The 20,484-nt window shown below is 40.7% G+C and overlaps 1 protein-coding gene across 8 annotated transcripts in view; it reads left to right on the forward strand.

The window, feature by feature from the left end:
- The window catches only part of LOC124233793 (WD repeat-containing protein 89), a 38,553-nt gene that overhangs the window by 2,546 nt on the left and 15,523 nt on the right, over positions 1-20,484 (forward strand). For 3 of the 8 annotated variants that reach the window (XM_046651002.1, XM_046650999.1, XM_046650995.1), the window contains exons 2-3: positions 5,733-5,837; positions 8,268-8,406. The exons of 1 other annotated variant lie outside the window; for it this stretch is intronic. The gene's annotated coding sequence lies outside the window, so the exon portion shown is untranslated. Of the gene's footprint in view, positions 1-5,732; positions 5,838-8,267; positions 8,407-18,162; positions 18,213-20,484 lie in introns of those variants that run through there. 4 more of the 8 variants (XM_046650996.1, XM_046651001.1, XM_046651000.1 and 1 more) reach the window with 2 other exon arrangements.

The following is a 20,484-nucleotide window of genomic DNA, read 5'->3' on the forward strand; positions in this document are numbered from 1 at the left end:
GAAGTGACCTCTGTCACTTTTTCTCATGTTCCTTTGGCTAAAACTCTGTCACATAGCCACACCTAACTAGTCTAGTTGTGTGCCTAGCTCGTGATCTGCTGATGAGTTAGCAATCTCTGCTACAATGGTCAATACCTCTAGCCAGCTGCTTAAGACTTGTTCTCAGTGCTTAGTTTCCAGCCTTTAGTTTCTTCACCCTATGAACTCTGTGTAGACATCTAAATGCCTCTAGGAAACCCTATTGGACGAAGTCCTTTTTCAGCTGGCCCCATACCTATGCTGTCATCCAGTCCATAGGAAAAAGCCTCGCATCCTTTGCCCTGACAAAGTTTAGTTGTCCAGGCCAAAAACAGTGCAGTGCAGCCATTTCTCCTTGTTCTGTTTGAGTAGGTAGCCCTCCACAGTCTCTCAGACTTTTCCAGGCATGAATCCTGTAAAGTGTACATAAGTGTACAACAATAAAAATTGTGTAGCCTATAAACTGCATACTGTACCCGCATAGCCCTAATTTAGGGAGTAGACCATCCACATTGGACTTGCAAAGAAGATGGCCCTTCACGTTGGTGCTTTTATTCCCTCAAAATGGGTGTCAAGCTAATGAGTGCACAACTGGTTTTTAGTCATCTTTGCAAGTCCGATGTGGGCTGTCCACACTTTATTAGGCATTTTCTTGTTGATTAATTATATAACTGATTAAAAAAAATTTTTCCCAGTAATCCAAACCTAAACTCTTTCACTTATTTGTTAAGTGTTCCTATTTGATTCACCAGCCCTCTCTGTTCTGTAGTAATCTGGGTGAAATATATATAGAGGAATGAACATTTTTAAAAACTATCTCTGAAACCGTTAATCTCTGGGAAGCTAGCATTTCTCAGTGACTAAAAATTTCTTTAGGTTTCCCATTCATTAAGCAGAATCATTTGATCTTATAAGTTGCCTTACTTGGTTTAGAATAAATTTAAGTGATCGAGATAAATGGTAGCTAGAAGTGATTTTTTTTTCCTGAGGAAGGTTAACCCTGAGCTAACATCTGTGGCAATGTTTCTCCACTTTATTTTTATTTGTTTAGGAAGATTAGCCCTGAGCTAACGTCTGCCACCAATCCTCCTCTTTTTGCTGAGGAAGACTGGTCCTGAGCTAACATCCGTGCCTACTTCCTCTACTTTATATGAAGGATGCCTGCCACAGTATGGTTTGATAAGTTGTACGTAGGTCTGCATCCAGGATCTGAGCCATGGAACCCCAGGTCGCTGAAGTGGAACTTGTGAACTTAACCACTGCACCACCAGGCCGGCCCTTCTTCCACTTTATATGTGGGTCGCTGCCACGGCACGACTGACAAGTGGTATAGGTCTGTGCCTAGGATCTGAACCCATGACCCGGGCTGCCAAAGTGGAGTGCACCAAAATTAACCACGATGCCATGGGGCTGGCCCTGTGATTTTTTTTTTCAACTCTTGAAAAATAGTACTATTGTAGGGTCACATTGTTTCACATTTAAGCATTTAAAGTTGTATCCACTTAGGTTTAAAGATTTTTCTTCGGTTCCAAGTTCATTTTGGATGAGTTAACTGGTTCCTCATTTCAGCTAGATAAATTGTACATCACACAATAATGAGATTTTTAGCAAAATTCTTAACATTTTAAATAGCATAAACTTTCATTATGTGTTCTAATGTATTATTTTCCAAATTTTCTTGGCTAAGCATTAATTGTTATGAAACAACTTGAAAAGTATAGAGCGTAAAATTGCTGGCAGCATTTGTGATGGAAGAAGCTCTTGGACCCAGAAGATCTATTTACCTAGACTATGCAAAATATTTAACTTTTATGAGCTTGAGTTTATTTATTTGTAAAATAAGAAAAATAGTACTTGTCCTACTTAACTCTCAGAGTTGTGAGAATCAGATGAAATGACAAATACTTAGTCTTTTGCAAAATGTGATCCTTTTATAAACACAATATAAGATTATATTAAGTATCGATTGTGTCTTAAAAGGATTCAAATTTAGCATTAGTTCTGTTTCGAACTCCACTAGTTCATGTGATTTTTTTTTTAAAGCTCTACCACAGTTTTTGCTTCTTTGTAAGTTGACAGGGTCAAAGAATGATAAAAGTCCTGTCAAGTCTTTAAGTTAGTAGCGTTAATTAATATTAGCCTCCAAATTTCATTGCTTTGCTAACACTGCAATTTCATAGGAAAATAGAAAGAAACTTCTTCTTCCAAAGACTAGTAAGATTGGGGTGCTATTATAATTAAAACTGTTTTCGTAACAGTGCAGATTAGTCTATCGTGTCAGTTAAGATATTTCTTTTACATGTTCATTCGTGTTAGTATGTATACCAAGATAAGTGTTGGCTCCATTCTCTTTGTGGACATTCTTCCTGATCATTATTTCTTTTTATTGGCTTATTTATTTATTTATTTATTTTGGTGAGGAAGATTGGCCCTGAGCTAACGTCTGTTGCCAATCCTCTTTTTTTGCTAGAGGAAGATTCTCACTGAGCTAACATCTGTACCGATCTTCCTCCATTTTGCCTGTGGGATGCCACCACAGCATGGCTTGATGAGTGATATATAGGTACACGCCTGGAATCAAACCCGTGAACCCTGGGCTGCAGAAACGGAGCACGTGAATCCAACTGCTAAGCCGCCAGGCTGGTACCTTTATGGGCTTTTTGAAAAAGAATTTCACCATTCCTTGAATTGCAGCAGAGCTAGTGATTAAGAGCACAGACTCTTAAACCAAACTGTCAGAGTTGAGTACTGGCTCCAATTACTCTGTGATCTTGGCTGTTTACGTGCAACCATTCTGTGTTTCGGTTTCCCCATCTGTGAAATGGAATCATTTTAAGTACTTCATAGGCTATTATGAGAATTAAATGAGTAAATATTTGTGAAGTACTTAAAACAGTGCCTGATAAACACTATTAAATAAATTCCTCATTGATTTTATTCAATTTCATTCATTAAATATTGATGTGAAATAATAACTAGAAGAGGAAAAGCTCTGGTTGATGGCTTATATTTTAAATTTGTATCTTATAGTTGATATTATTTTAAATCTTTCTGTAAGGCTGTAAATACTTGGAAATTTGCACATCCAGGCAACAACTTTGCTCTGGACTTTCCATCATTGATATTGTGATTATCTTTAAAAAAAACTTTATTAGCATTAAGACTTTCCACATGTATATGCTTTAAATATTTTGACTGTATGTTGCTTGGTTGTATGATGATTCAGTTAGTGTGAAGAATTATAATATCACCACTTTACATTTGCATGGCCATTTAAAAATGCTGTGTAAAATATGTCCGTTATATCATTTGAGAGGCAGTATAAGAAAGCACATAAGAGTGTGGGCTCTGAAATCATATTTGTATTCCAGTCCCTGCTATGCATTTGTGAGCCAAAGCGACCTTTGGCAAATAGGTCACCTACCTTTTCTAAGCCTCACTTTCCTAATTATAAATTGGGGCAAGTAAGCGTACCTCCTTTATGGGGTCATCTGAAGGTTAGATATAATGCATATAAAGCATTCAGAACAGTGCCTGGCATATAACAAGAGTTTGATCTATCTTAGTTAATGCTAATGTCATTGATGCACATGAAAGAACCAGTAAATAGAACAAGTGGAAATGCAAGGAAACAAGATTCAGATCAGATCTGTAACGGAAAGTCACATGCAAAAAAAATAGGACCTTTGACTTTGTTTTTGGTGGGAGAGTGGCCCGAGCTAACATTTGTGCCAGTCTTCCTCTATTTTGTTTGTGGGACACCGCCACAGCATGGCTTGATGAGCGGTGTGTAGGTCCGCACCTGGGATCTGAACCCGCAAACCCCAGGGTGCTGAAGTGGAGCAGACAAATTTAACCACTATGCCACTGGGCCAGTCCCCGCCCCCCAACTCCCATCACTTCTAGTGCAGATCTTTTTCATAAAAGCACTACCTCCTTTTCTATGATAACACCTCTTCAGCTGGCTCATATTGACTAGGTCCATGCCAGAGACACATTCCTTCATTTCCCATTGTGTTTCCATTTCTTGGCTGCTTGTTAGAGATTTTTATCTTGGTTCTAATTCTATCAGAGTCCTTCTCTTTCTTCATGAATCCTTCAGCCCTGTATTATTACTCAGACCTAAAGTTGTTAACATGCATGACAGGTGTCTATTTTCAAGAAAAGAAGAATAGATATTGAAAAAAGTTTTGCATAGTGGTTAGGTTTTTTTAAACTTGTGATTCCATTAGCCTATCGTTAATTTGTATTTAATGTAGCACTGAATTATTTTTACAAAGCTATTTTATTCTCTCCAAACATTCCCCTTTTTTTCCCTGAGATTGTAAAATTGAAGTTTTTCTTGGGAACTGAGAAAGGAATTTGAGAATCACACAAATCCCCTGAGCCATTCTAAAAGTAGGAAGAATGCAATTTATGAATCATTGAGTTATTTTTAAAAATCCTGAGTGAATAAAATGTAGATGTGTCTTTTTTTGGCATCAAAAACATGTTTATATCATATAAGCAAAGCACTTAAAATTTATTTCATTCTGGAAATTGGACATAGTTTGATTCTATAAAGTATTTTGTGACAGAAGAGCAGCATTTTGAACATACTGTTTAATTCCAGAATTTGGGTGGGTAGGACAAGCTATTAAATCACATTCAAACCAGGAGGTCTTTATGGAACGCCTTCTGCATATAGAGGACTGTGGACGATGGTCAGGTGATGTTCCCAAATCCTACTAACCTTTTCTTAGCTCCCTCAGTTCTGCCTTCATGACGCTTTCTGTGACTTTAGGAGATTGGAGTGAACTGACCTTTTCAAAGCTGTGGTTATGGATGTTTTATCAACATTGTTACTATTTATTTCTTATGTAGGAGCTTTGCTTTCTCTAGAAAAGGGATAGCTGCTTATAAGACTTGATTTTGTGTCTATCTCCTGTCTTTGTCATTGTTTTACATGTATGTGTAGTTTCCTATCTTTGCCTCCTTGTCTTCCTCTGTTGAGTATATTTTGTGTGTGTTTGTAGTTTTACACTCCTCACCGGAAGTGGGACTTCATGAGGTAGGTAGGCTGTGGAGTTAGCCTCAAGCTGGTAAGAGGATGGATATTAGACGATTGGAAAATACGTTCCTGTTCTTAAGTTTCTACTTTACAGTGGGGAGAAACAAATATAAATATGAAAGACATAACTAGAGATAAGTAACACTTCAACATATTTAGTATGTGGTTATTGCTGTATGAATAACAGACAATATTTTGGCACTTAGAGGAAGTAGAAACTCACTTTAGGTTGGGTTAAGAAAGATTTTGTAGTACTGGTAGAATTTGAGCTAGATTTTGTAGCTTTTGCAGTTTTATTGTGGGAAAAATATTTTACCTATTAAAATGCTAATGAGCCTTGGGGTGCTATAACGCATAGTGTGTAATTAATATGTTCAGACATCTGCAGCCCATGCAGAAACAACAAAAGAATGTGTATGATACTTTGTACAAGTTAAATATTAGTTTTATATGCTTAAGAAATGTTTGTGAAATCATATATTTGCTTTTATTTCCCATTTAGTGTCATGCTGTATTTTTTACAACATGAAATTAGTTTCTAAGAACAAAACTCTTTTATATGATATTTCTCCTGTGGGAAGTAAGAATTTGCCCTGTTCCTGCCATCTTTGTCCAGGCATCAGTTAGATGTTAATCGAGCATTTCCTGTCCTGCTCTGTGGCAGGCACGTGGGCGGTTCCTGCGGTTGCAGATGAGAGGTGATGAGAAACTGAAGGAGGGTGCTAGTGGGGCAAACCCTGAGGAGACCATGCGAGGGGTGATGTTCAAGGTAGGCTTTCTTGGCTAGTTGCATCTTGTCCTTTGCCTCCTTTAATCAAAGGTGATTCTGAGATTTTGAGCCTAGATGATAGAGAAGATTGTGTAGTTAACAGAGATGAAGAATACAGGTATTTCAGTTATATATTGGATATATTTATTATAAAGTTTTGGCAGCATTTTCCGGGTAGAGGTCTAGCCAGATTGGATTGGAATTTTGGAGAGAGATCGGGGTTGAGGGTAAAATGTAGGAGTTCACATAGATGTAATAATTGCTGTTGCCAGGGGAAGAGGAAAAGAAGAGCTAAGAAAAATTTAGTCTCAGTTGTCATGGTTAACAGTGGAAATTTAAATAATTACTAATAAGTTAAAGTAGGTTTCTGTTTAGACTTTGTAGTTAAGTCCTGAATGATTTTTTTGTCATTCTCCAATTTTTGGACCTGTTGCTAGATGGCAGTAGTAGTCAGTGCCGAGGTCACAGAAGGCAGGTATTAAAAGAGAGTTGGATAGCTTTAGACTAAGCTAAACATTTTCACATGTTTGGTAAAGTTGCCATCGACAGTATGTTATTTCTAGTCCTTTTTATCCTTCACATCACATCTATAAAGGAAGCATGAAATTTTTTTTCTCTTAATATCCGGCTTTTGCTGGATAGTTCAAGAATTATGCCTTTTGTTGGTTGTTTCTCTGCTATCAGGCTCTTTCACTATGTTCAGAAGAGAGGAGAGGAGTTTAGAACTTGACTAGATTGTGATCTGCTGACGATATGACACAAAGTGGTTGAGAGATGGTCTGTGCTGTGTCTTTACATGAATATAAGGCTGTAAACATTTATGTTTAAGGGTTTTACCACTGTTTTGGTTTCTATTTCAGCAGATCCCTTTTGGATATTCACCTAATTTGGAGTATTAAGTAGTGAGTCTACCCCAAAATGTAAAAGGCAATATCTTTACCAATTTATAAATATTTATAAAATATTGCTTTATTGTATGAGAGATATGTTGACATGATTATAAGCTATCCAGTGTCAGAAAGCCTCATTCTGGCTTAATCTTATTTCAGCCACTGGTTAACAGTAGAAATTTAAGTAATTATTCATATATTAAAGCATCTTTGTTTTGTTTCTAAATACTAGCATCCGAGCTAACATCTGTTGCCAGTCTTTTTGTTTTGCTCCTTCGTCTTCTCCTCTCCAAAGGCCCCAGTACATAGTTGTATATTCTAGTTGTAGGTCTTTCTGGCTGTGCTGTGTGGGACACCACCTCAGCATGGCTTGATGAGTGGTGCCATGTCCACGCCCAGGATCTGAACTGGCGAAACCCTGGGCCACTGAAGCGGAGTGTGTGAACTTAACCACTCTGCCACGCGGCCGGCACCTAAAGCATCTTTTTGTTTGGTGACTTTTTTGGAGAACATTCAATAGTGTGAATTCACTTGGGAAGTATCTAGTCTACCTGAATATATTCAGTCTCAATTAGCATGGTTAACAGTATGGGGTGTGCATATATATATATAGTAGAATTTATATCTAATAGTTTATTCTGCAAGCTTATCATCTGACACTATTATATTTCTTTGAAATTCTCTATGCTGATATTTACTGGTGGTTTTTTGTGCCAGGCATCAGTCTAGGTGCTCAACATGTAGTAATTAATTTATTCCTTATAACAACCCTATGAGATTGGAGCTGTTATCCCCTGTTTAAGAATAGGAAGCTGAAACACATAGGTAGTAGAACCAGGATTTGAACACTGGCACTGTGGCTGCCCCCCCGTGTCCCTCGGGCTTGATATGGATAAAATTGTGAGAGGATTCTAATCTGAAATGGAACCAAAGAGTGTGAAGTGGAGAACCTCACACCTGTGCCCTCAGAAAAACAAAACTTAAAGACAAAGAGACTGATTTCCCGTAAATGCCTGCTTTACAGAAGATGGAAATTTATCCTTTGACCATGGAGTGTCTGCCAAGAATCTCTCCCCATCTTCAAGCCAACAAAGTTGATGCATGACCCTTAACTGGACTTTCCCCTTTTGCCCTTCTTCCTCATAAAAGCACCCTGACCTAAACCTTCAACGGACTTACCTGTAGCTCGCTGCAGTCTTTTTTTTGAGGAAGATTGGCTCTGAAGTAACATCTGCTGCCAATCCTCCTCTTTTTGCTGAGGAAGACTGGCCCTGAGCTAACATCCGTGCCCATCTTCCTCCATTTTATATGTGGGACACCTACCACAGTATGGCTTGCCAAGCAGTGCCATGTCCACACCCAGGATCCGAACTGGTGAACCCTGGGCGGCCGAAGCAAAATGTGCACACTTAACTGCTGCGTCACTGGGCTGGCCCCTCGCTACAGGTTGCATGTCCTGAATTGCATTTCCTTTGCTGTTCCTGAAGAAACTTGATTTCTGGTAACTTGTGCTTGCCTCAGTTTACCTCTTTTCTTTTAGATCAACATTACATGGTGTCAGAAGTGGGATACAGAGGAGCCGACCACCAAGGAACAGCAACCTCCATCATTAAGTGAGGTTCCTACACTTGAGCCTTCTGTGCTCTTTGCTTCCACTAGTTGCCCTAACTTTCAGTTTGGTAAGTCTTCTTTTGAACCTCAAGCCTCCTTTTGGTTGAGGTCTCTGACTTTATTTGGGATCTAGATTGTCCTTCCAGTGGGTACTGTTGTTTCTGATCATGGATATCAGTCATCTGAATGTTCTAAGGGTGGCCCCAGTTGGGGAACCCTGGTCAGTTTTATGTTCACAAATTGTGTCCTTCCTCATGCACATATTTGGCTAAATAGACCAATCTTTCTAAGGATTACTTAGAATTCCAATGACCATTATTTGGAACCTTTGATCTCCCCAAACTTGTTTTTCTTTGAACTAAGTTAGGAGACCATGGCTGCAATATTAAACAATCCAATTGGGATAGTTATTTTAAATGGTATGTAGAGGCTTCTTTTTTTTTTTTTTTTTTTTTTTTTTTTTAAGACTTTATTTTTCCTGTTTCTCCCCAAAGCCCCCAGGTACATAGTTGCATATTTTTAGTTGTGGGTCCTTCTAGTTGTGGCATGTGGGATGCCACCTCAGCATGGCCTGACAAGTAGTGCTATGTCTCTGCCCAGGATCCAAACCAGCGAAACCCGGGGCTGCCAAAGCGGAGCGCCTAAACTTAACCACTTGGCCACCAGGCCAGCCCCTAGAGGCTTCTAAATGTGTTCGGGATTCTAAAATTGCCTCCCTACAATTACTGTTTCCAAATTGACGGAAGCAAATCAACAACTAAAGATGGATACCAAAATGCCAGAGGCTTCTCCCTCAGTGCTACCACACTTCCTTCCTAACCTCCCTGCTCCACTTCCTCTGTATCCCTCTTTGCCCCCTCCTGACTCCTCCCCTCTATCTCAACTACCTTTCTTTCCTATGACTAAAACCTCACCAACTGAGCTCATTAAAACCTTCCCTTGTATAATTAAACCTTCTGAGGATCCTACTAAATCACGCCAGATTTCCTACACCTCATGGACAAAGGCTGAAATTAGGGCTATAATTAAGGATTTTCCCAAGGTAACTGAGGATCCCCATACGTTTGCTGAGGAATTCAATGTTATAACCCTAACATACTAAACTGGTCTCTCCAGTCTCTATCAATTAATCCACAGGCTTGTTGGAGAAGGTCAAACCCGACAATGGATTAAAACTACTGGTTGAGGAAACCCCAAATGATCTCTAGGGTTTAAACTAAATCAACCACCTGCCCTTTTATATGATCAAGCTCGCACTATAGCCAAAAGGCTACATGAAGCCGTTTCTACAGCCTTCCCCAAACCCAGAGTAAAGGTTTTCGGGACTAGGATAAAATTTAGGCATACACCCAAAGCCTGCCAGATCTGTCCATAACTGTTAGAGCAGACTCCAAATTGTTTTCGAAGAAAATTCTGAACTCTGCGTAGATGTTGAATCCACCTGGGTGGCTTTTAATTCCATGTTTATAAAGGGCTTAAACAAGGACTTATCCCTGTTGGTCAAAAGAACCTAATAGAATGGGAGACAGTGTCCACCCCTGACCTTATCAGTCTGGCTTTCCAATTAGCTTGCACCCTAGAAGATGACACCAGAAGAACGACAACTAAGATTTTGAATCTCCACCTCCAACAGATAGAAACTCCAAAGCAAATCCGTCCTATAGGGCTATGTCATTATTGCAAAAAACCAGGCCTTTGGAAAAAGGATTGCTACAAATTGAAATCCTAACAGTTGCAACTTTCCAGTAACCAATGGACAAATCCACCCCTGTGATGGGACTCTGAGGACACACGGGGACTGTTCTCCATTCTGCCATTAAAGGTGCTAGTGGAGACTACTTTGCAGATCAGGGATGAATTCCTTGTACTATTAATTGACACACAGGAGCTACTCTATCAGTGCTCAACTCCACTACAATTACACACTGCCTTCCTAGGTGTAAATACATATGTTCCAATAATGGAAGTCTTAAATAAACCACGATGTGTCCGTATTTGCCAGCCCGTATCTTTTTGTCTGGGACCTTTGTAAGACAAACACTCATTTTCCCTCAGTGATTCAGCTCCCATGCATTTATTAGGACGCGATTTCCTGGAGAAATATAATGCTGCTATTTTTTTCTCTCAAAAGAGGGAAATATCTCTTGAGTTCAGATCCAACACTCAGGAAAATTCAACCCTCTTTGCCTTTACTTGCACTCTACACATCAAGGAAGTCCAAACTTTGGACTCATCCCCACTCTTAAATCTGGTAACCCCCACTCTTTGGGCATAATCCTCAGTAGACATAGGTGGAATTCATAGTGCCCCTCCCATTAAGATCCAGATTGACTCCTCATAACCTCTCCCCAGGATCAACCAATATCCTGTAAATAAAGAAGCCTCACAGGGCATAAGGCTTTTTATAGAGGAGTGTAAGGCCCAAGGACTCATCCTCCCTTACACTAGTCCTTGTAATACCCTTATCTTGACTGTAAAAAAATGAGTGGCTGAGGATGGAGATTTGTCCAAGACCACAGGGCAATAAATAACCTCATAGTTCCCTACCACCTGTCATCCCTAATCCCCACATGCTATTGGCATCCATCCCTCTGGAAGCAACTTTTCCTTCTGGTTGACTTAGGCAGTGGGTTTTTAGTATCCCTGTTGGTAGGGATAGTCAATATATTTTTGACTTTACGTAGGAAGAATAAGAATATATACCTGGACAGTCATGCGTCTCAGCTTTATTGATAGTCCTTCTCACAAGTTTTTTTTTTTTTTCTGCTTTATCTCCCCAAATCTCCCCCCGGTATATAGTTGTATATCTTAGTTGCAGGTCCTTCTAGTTGTGGCATGTGGGACACCGCCTCAACGTGGCCTGATGAGCAGTGCTGTGTCCACACCCAGGATCCGAACTGGTGAAACCCTGGGCTGCCGCAGCGGAGCGCACAAACTCAACGACTCCGCCACCGGGCCAGCCCTCTTCTCACAAGGTTTAAAGCTGACTTGAATGACATAAAATTCTCTGGAGGGTCCACCTTACTATAATACGTGGATGACTTGCTTCTTTGTTTGCCCTCCCAAAACTCCTCACAAAAAGACAACGTTCGCTTGTTGAACATCTTAGTTGTTAAGGACACAAGGTCTCAAAGGAGAAAGTACAGTTTGTCCAAACTCTGGTTCGATATTTAGGATATCTAATCTCAGAACAGGGACTACACTTAGATCCTGATGGGCTTCGAGGCATTTTAAACTTTCCAAACCCCAAAACCAAATGTCAGTTATGGGGTTTTCTTGAGCTAGCTGGTTATTGTCGTAATTGAATCCCAAATTTCTTCTTAATGGCTCAGCCCCTATATGCCTTACTAAAGAACACCAAAGCCAACTGTGTTATTTGGGATGACCAAGATAGCTGGGCCTTTAAGACCTTGAAAGAAAGCTTAAATATACCTAACGTTGAACACCCAAATTATCAGCTACCCTTTTTCCGTTTTGTATATGAGAAGGTCCTTGAAGTACTTACCCAAAAACATGGGGGCTATCACCGACCTCTAGGTTACTACAGCCAACAGTTAGATCCAGTGGCCCGAGGATACCCTACTTGCCTTAGAGCTATACTTGTTACTACGCTTTTAGAAAAGGCTGCCAAAGAGATAGTTATGGGATCCTCCTTGACCATCTTTGTACCCCAGCCTATCGTGGCTCCCTTAAATTAGCACCACATTCAACATCTTTCAGCAAGCCATCTTACTTCCTATGAAATCCTCCTCCTAACCTCCCCTCATATCGCTCTCGTTCACTGTGACCATCTCGACCCTGCTACCCTTCGTCCCTTGTCTACTGACAGGATTCCCCACGACCGTCTGACTTTGATGGATCACCTGTTGAGCCCTTGTGATGACTTACAAGAAACCCCCTTGGTGAATGCTCATCTTCCCTGGTTTACTGTTGGCTCTTACTTAAAAAATGAGACTGGTAAATTTTGTGCCAGGTTTGCAATATCGACTCCTTTTGAGGTCATTGAGGCTGCACCCTTGCCTTCAGCCACTTCAGCCCAACAAGCTGAGTTATATGCCATCACTCAAACATGCATTTTAGCTGAAGGGAAGACAGAAAACATCTACACTGATAGTTGATATGCCTTTGGAGTAGCCCATGACTTTGGAATGCTATGGAAACAATGGGATTTCCTCACTTCCAGTGGAGATAAAATTAAGCATGGCCTTTATTTTTTTTAAAGATTGGCATCTGTTACCAATCTTTTTTTCTTCTCCTCCTCCCTGAAGCCCCCCAGCACATAGTTGTATATTCTAGTTGTAGGTCCTTCTGGCTCTGCTTTGTGGGATGCTGCCTCAGCATGGCTTGATGAGCAGTGCTAGGTCTGAGCCCAGGATCTGAACCGGCGAAACCCTGGGCTGCTGAAGTGGAGCATGTGAACTTAACCACTCAGCCGCAGGGCCGGCCCCAAGAATGGCCCTTATGTCCAAAAGTTTTGGGATGGCATACTGCTGTCAGCAGCTCTAGCTGTCATTAAAGTCCTTGCACATTCCAAGTCTGATTTGCTGGAAGCCAAAGGAAACCACTCCGCTCATAGTTTTGCAAAAAACACCACCTTTATGAGATCCATAGAGCAAGCTTCTGTCATGGTCCAAAAGGTGAGGACCTAAGGGAACTAACCAGGGAAGTACAACAGCTGGCCTCGGAAAGAGAAAACGGGACTCGAGATCTAAAGGCTGTCGAGACCACGAAGCAAAGGGACTCCGGTTTAGACTCAGTGATAGTTCATCCTGCCAAAAAATCTATAATTTCCCTTATTAATCACCATACATGAATTAAACTGTTGAGAAATTGTAACATTTATGAATCAATATTGGTATTGTGGCAAGGCCACAAAAGGTGTTTATCTTGTTTGTTCCACCTGTGCTAAATTCAACCTAGGGAAGCCTAGGTATACTATCCTAGGACGTTTTGATTTACCCAATGGACCATTCGAAGTCTGGCAGATGGATTTCATACAGTGGCCCCTATCTCATGTATATAAATATGTCCTAGTACTGGTTTGTATGTTTTCACATTGGACTGAAGCATTTCCATGTAGAAAGGCAACTGCCTCGTCTACAGCTAAAGTCCTTTTAGAAAAGATTATTCCCACTTGGGGAACCCCTCTTTGGAACTCCATAGAGACCAGGGAACCCACTTTACTGGACAAGTACTTTGACAAGTCTGTGCCATCTGGCCAGTTCTGCAACATTTTCACTGCGCGTATCCTCAGTCTTCAGGACTGGTCAAACATACACATGGAATTATCAAGACCCAGTTAGCTAAATTAGTTGAAACTCTCCAAATACCTTGGCCAAAAGTCTTAGCACTTGTTCTAAATCTTAGATGTGCTCCATTCGGGATTCATAAGCTCTCACCCTTTGAAATAATTATAGGACAGCCAATACATTTAGCCCCTGCTTCCTTTGACCCACAGCTAATTAAAGGGAATATTCTTTAGTTTTGCAAGGGTCTAATCAAATCCATTGAGAATAGTCATGCTTTAGTAGTAGAACAATCTTTCCGTAGCATGCTCTCAGGAGACAAAGACATCAAACGCCACACTTTATAGCCGGGAGACTGTGTCTTTTGGAAGAGGTATTTCCATAAAGAGTCCCCCTAATCTCGTTGGAAGGACCCTAACCAGGTGTTGCTGTCTAACCCCTGTGCTGCCAAGCTCTAAGGGATGGAATCCTAGATTCATGTGTCTCATCTAAAAAAGGCCCCCAAACCTGAGTAGTGGTGACTTAACAGCTAAAAATTTCTAAGGACAGAAGCAGATGACATCAGAAGTGAACGGCTTTCCCAAGATATCCAGGCCAGGCTTGTGTAACCTCCCACTTTGTCCCGTTCTATATCACTCAACCAAATCTTGCTGCTTAAAGTTCTAATTGTCCTTTCTCTGGCTTTCTTGCTGCCCTCTAGTTTAGCTTTAACGCATTCTTTCATTCCCACCTTACAAAAACTCTGTCTGCCAACTGTAGTGATTGTTGGATTTGGGCCAGAGCTAATAACACTCATGATGAACCTGAACTGGTGGCCTGGCCATTATTCTTAGAAGGATGGCGAAATCTGTCTGGCAGAGATGTGGGATTTTCATTTGGTACCTTTGAAGCCTTACATATTTTCCCTTCTGGTAAATTGGCACCAGACATTACAGCGTTCCATTGGGTAACCCCTACTCATAAAGGAATACTCCTCACACAAATCTGGACTCTTACCCCAAATCTTTCTTTGTGTTTCAAAAACATTAACGGGACTGGCAGAACTCTGGGCTACCTCCAACTAAGCACTTGTAACTGTACGATTCTGTATGACTCAGATGATCATGAGTTCACTGCCCGCTGGAGTCAGGAAGACTAGAACGTTTCCTCCATTAATGTATCTCTTTGGTGGGGTAATGAAAATTGTAACAGTATTGGGGAATAGGAAGCAAATGTGCTTCTTTTCGATGGTACTTAATGGGGAATTGATCACAAATCTGGTGAATCGTGGGAATTTAATTCAACTTACCATCTCCGTGGAGATTCCCCAGACCTCTCTCAGAACCTCACTTGCAACAATCAAACTCACCTATTATTCCAATTATATAGAAATTTAAGATATGCTAGTAAGCATTCTCACCAGGCTGACTATCATATGCTATGTGTAAAGGACTATTTTTGATCATGAGATCTCCTCTTCTATTCCAAGGGAAAACGTCTGGGAAAGGGTTCACTTATGCCCTATCTGTAGAAAACACTTGTTCTTTATGTGTGGAAGAAACATATTTTCCACACTTCCTCTTAAATGGAAGGGGTGCTGTGCAGTTGTTGCCCTCACTCCTGATGCCAAAGTCAGGAAACTCCTCCCTTCCACTGCCTCTGTTCCCCATCTGGGTTCTTTCTCCTCCCAGCTTAAAAGAGCATGTGGTAGCCACGATGGCTATAATTTTGGATGCTTGCCCACAAATAACCCCATAGTAGATAGAAAGGGATTTGGGCATGCCTTTGCCCGAGTCTTTTTCCCTTGGGTTGAGTAACAGGACTTGAAAAAGCAATTCGGAACCTCTCCATAATCATGGCTACTACGTTTCATGCTTCTGTTAGAGCTTTTGAATATCAACAAACCCAAATAGACAGCCAAGCAGAAGTAATCTTACAAAACCCTAGCGCCCTAAACCTCACTGCACAACGGGGAGGAACCTGTGCGAACTCTGGGGAAGAATGCTGTTTTTACATTAACACATCAGGAAAAATAATGCCAAGAACTAAAAATAATGAAGGACAGTACCAAACTGTTAACTGAAATAGGCCAAGCCCTGGGAACTTAAGACATTTTTGACCTATTAAATATAGGGGACCTATTAAATAACTGGAGAAACTGGTTGAGAAATTTATTCCAGTTAATAGCTATAATTGGACTTCTGACCCTGGGTGTAATCCTCCTAGTTAAATTTCTGCTGTCTTGTATCACCAGGCAAATGTCTTCCTCCCAGATATATATATAAAATAAAGTTCCTTTCTTTTCCAAGGCTTATCCTGAGGTTCAACTGACCATGGAAACCAAACCAACCACCTTAGAGGAGCGTGACTGAGATTCCCCACTTCTCAATCCTTTTCTTGTTAAAATGAGGCCAAAATCTCCTTGCTGTTTCCCTCCTCTGTGGGACAGGACATCTGAGGATGGTCCTCCTCGGTTCTAAGGGACACACAGTCCACTTACGACCAATGATGTCTCTGACTAAACAAAATATCCAAGCGACAAGATTAATCAGCAGTGCTTTCTGCAAAAAGTCTTGCTCCAGGGGGGAAATATGAAAGGATTTTAACCTAAAATGGAACAGAAGGCTGTGAAATGGGGAATCTCCCACATGTGCCCTCAGAAAAAAAAAAAAAAAAAAACAAGACTGAGCAATTGATTTCTCATAAATGCCCGATTTACAGAATATCGCAACTTACCCTCTGACCAGTGAGCCTCCGCCAAGAATCTCTTCTCATCTTTGATCCAGTGAACTTGCTGCATGGCCTCTGACTGGACTCTCCTCTTTTGCACTCCTTGCCCATAAAAGCAGCCCACCCTGCAACTTCAGTAGACTCACCTGTAGTTCACTGTAGCTTGTGTTTCCCGAATTGCAGTTGCTCTGCTATTCTTGAATAAACTCGATTTCTGATAACTCGAGCTCACCTCAGTTTACTTCTTTTAGGTTGACATGTCTTATTTTCTTAAGTGATTTTCAAAAAGCAGAAGTTTTAAATTTTAATTAACTCAAATTTTTCTTTTCTTGTTCTTCCTTTTTGTATTCTAAGAAATCTTCACCTCACCCAAGATCATAGTTTCCCTGTTTTTTCCCTGGAAGTTTTGTGGTTATTGCTCTTATATTTAGGTCTATGATCAATTTTGAGTGAATTAATAGTCCTTTCTGCCTTCTCCTTTGTTAATAAACCACTCCAGCTTTCTTTTTACTTGTGTTTGTACAGTATATTTTTTTCTATCCATTTACTTTTAACCTACTTCATATTTAAAATAGGTTTCTTGTGGACAACATATAGTTGGGTCTTGCTTCTCCCCTTCCCCTCAACCTGAGAATCTCTGCCTTTCAATTGAGGTGTTCAGACCATTTATAGTTAATATAATTATTGATATGATTGGATTTAAATCTTCCATCTTGCTAGTTGTTTCTAGATTGTTTTATACTTCTCTCATCAGTTCTTTGTTCTTTTGTCTTTTCTTGCCTTCTTTTAGTTTGAGTGTTTTTTATGATTATGTTTTATGTCTACTATTGGTTTGTTAATTTTATGTCTTAAATATTTTCCTTTAGTGGTTTCTCAAGGGTTTACATTATATTTCTGGGTTTTTTTCCTGCTTTTTTTTTTCCCCTCCCCAAATCCCCCCAGTACACAGCTGCATATTTCTAGTTGTGGGTCCTTCTAGTTGTGGCATATGGGATGCTGCTTCAACATGGCCTAATGAGCAGTGCCATGTCGGCACCTGGGATCCAAACCCTGGGCTGCCGAAGTGGAGCGTGTGAACTTAACCACTCGGCCATGGGGCCAGCCCCTTACATTATATTACTTTAACTTGTCAAAATCTACAGTATAATACTATTTTATGTCGTAAAAACTTTGCAACATTACCTTTCCATTTCCTCCTTCATGTCCTCTTACTATTAACTGTCATGTATTTTACTTTTAATAACCCCTCAACATGTTACTGTTTTTTGCGTTAGACAGTCAATTATTATTATTTTCAGTGAGGAAGATTGACCCTGAGCCAACATTTATGCCATTCCTCCTCTGTTTTGTCTGTGGGATGCTGCCTCAGCAAGGCTTGGTCAGTGGTGTGTAGGTCTGCGCCTGGGATCTGAACCTGCAAACCCTGGGCTGCCAAAGAGGAACACTTGAGCTTAACCACTACACCACCGGGCTGGCCCCAAGGAGATTTTTAAAAGAAAAAAAGTTTTACGTTTACCCTCATGTTTACCATTTCCAGTGCTCTTTATTTCTTCGTGTCAGTCCAGACTTCCAGTACTCCTCTGGCTGAATAACTTTTTTTAACATTTTTTGTTTTGTGGATCTGCTGGCAGTGATTCCTCTCAGCTTTTGTTTATCTGATTGTCTTTCTTTTACCCTCTTTTTTGAAAAGTCATTTTGGTGGTGCAGAGTTTTGTGTTGACAGATTTTCTTTCCTTTCCATGCTTTAAAAATGTCACTCCAGGGGCCAGCCCCATGACTGAGTGGTTAAGTTCGCGCACTCTGCTTCGGCGGCCGAGGGTTTCTCCGGTTCAGATCCTGGGTGCAGACATGGCACTGCTCATCAGGCCATGCTGAGGTGGTGTCCCGCATGCCACAGCTGGAAGGACCCACAGCTAAAGGTATACAGCTGTGTACTGGGGGGCTTTGGGGAGAAGGGGGAGGAATAAAATCTTTAGGAAAAAAAAAATGTCACTCCACATCCACTGGCTTGCATAGTTTTTCTGTACTTGTTAGCAGTCACTCCCAATTTCCCCCTCCCCCAGCTGCTGGCAGCCATTAATCTTTCTGCCTCTATAGATTTGCTTACTCTAGACATTTCATATAAATGAAATCATATGAAATGTGGTCTTTTGTGTGTAGCTTCTTTCACTTACTGTAATATTTTCAAGGTTCATCCATGTTGTAGCATATAATAGTTTTTCATTCCTTTTTATTGCAGAATAATATTCCATTGTATGGATATACCATATGTTGTTTATCCATTCATCAGTTGATGAACATTTGGGTTGTTTCCACTTTTTTGCTATTATGAATAATGCTACTATGAACATCATGTACAAATTTTTGTGTGAACATATGATGAACTTTATGAGAAACTGCCAAAGTGTTTTCCACAGAGGCTATTACAGTTTACATTCCTACTAGCATTGTGATAAGGGTTCCGATTTCTTCAAATTCTTGCCAACACTTTTTTGTGTTGTTTTTTAATAGCCAATTAGTAGGGGTGTTTTTTGTTTTTTGTGGGGTTTTTTGGTGAGGAAGATTGGCCTTGAGCTAGCAACTGTTGCCAATCTTCCTCTTTTTGCTTGAGGAAGATTGTCACTGAGCTAATATCTGTGCCAGTCTTTTTCTACTTTGTGGATGGGATGCCGCCACAACGTGCCCTGATGAGTGATATGTGTAAGTCCATGCCCGGGATCCTAGCCCGCAAATCTCAGGCTGCTAGAAGTGTAGCGCATGAACTTAACCACTGTGCCACTGGGCCGGCCCCATAGTTGTTTTAAAGTCCATCATCTGGGTGATCTCTGGGTCTGTTCTGTTTTCATTGCCTCATTTCTTGACAATTTGTTATTTTTTTCTTGTTTGTATCCCTCTCTTTTTTTTTAATTGAATTCTGGGCATCGTGTAGAAGAATAGTAGAAACTGAGATAATAATATTTATCCTTGGAAATGGACATCTCTCTGCTTCTGTCTGACTGTCAGTGTTTGGGATTGAATGGTCTAGTCAGTAGGTGCACTGGTTTGGGTTTTGTTGTTGCTGTGGTTACTTTCAGTATGCTAGAGTTGAAATTCCTCAGCTGCCGGCTGTTAATATGTCATGCTTGGTGTGGGGCCTGGGTTGCTGGAGGGTCTTCCTCATTGTCCCTCCTCCAGTCTCAACTTTTAGCAGGCCCTGTTTGCCTGTGCCAAATAGGGCATTTCTCACCACACTCTTCCTCCTCCAGCGGGAGAGTGTTGATGCTGTTTACTCAGTGTGAGAATGGGGTGGAGGCTGGGGTTCATTCTCTATCATTTTTTTTCCCGAATGTGTGCATCTGTACATAATCACCACCCACAAAGTTTTCGTTCACTTTCCCAGTCCATATCCCCCCAAAAGATAACCAGTATTCTGATTTCTACCATTATAGATTTACTTTGCCTGTTTTAAAACTTTGTATAAATGAAATCATATAGTACTCTTTTCTGTTCGGCTTCTGTCACTAAACAGTTCTGAGATTCATCCGTATTGTTGCACGCATCAGTAGGATGTGTTTTTTTATTGCTGTGTAGAATTCCATTGTTTTAATATACCACAGTGTTATCAGTAATGACTACTTAAACAATTGGATAATTGTCTAATTATCGAATTAATCATCTTATAATTATCTTAAAGGCTTGCAATTATCCTAAAAGTGAGGTGCCAATGGTATACTCGCCCTGTTGCTCAGGCCAGAAACCCAAGAATCATCTTTGATACCTCTTCTCATACCCCGCTTGCAGTCTTATCAGAAAATTCTGTTGGTTCTTCTTTCAGCAATTGGGTCCTGAATCCAGCCGCTTCTCCCCACTTCCCTCTCTCTTGCCTAGAGTTTGGCAGAAACCTCGTTACAAATTTCGCTTCTGCCCTGAGGTCTGTTCTCCAGGCAGCGGCTGGAGGAACGCCTCCCCAAATGTCTCTCGCCTGTTCTGAACCTTCAGCGGCTTCCTTTCGCACTGGAGAGTAAAAGCTCAAGTTCTTCCCATGGCCTACAGAGCTCTTATCTGTCTCTCGCCACCTTTCAACCTTATTTCCTACACCACTTTCTTTCTCTGACTCGGCTTTAGCTGCTTGGGCCCCCTGGCTGTTTCTCTCTGCCCAGGAGGCTCTTAGCCCACAGAGTCCAATACCTTGCTCCCTGCTTTCATTCGGGT

Source organism: Equus quagga, unplaced genomic scaffold, assembly GCF_021613505.1.
Source record: "Equus quagga isolate Etosha38 unplaced genomic scaffold, UCLA_HA_Equagga_1.0 226_RagTag, whole genome shotgun sequence".
NCBI lineage: Eukaryota > Metazoa > Chordata > Mammalia > Perissodactyla > Equidae > Equus > Equus quagga.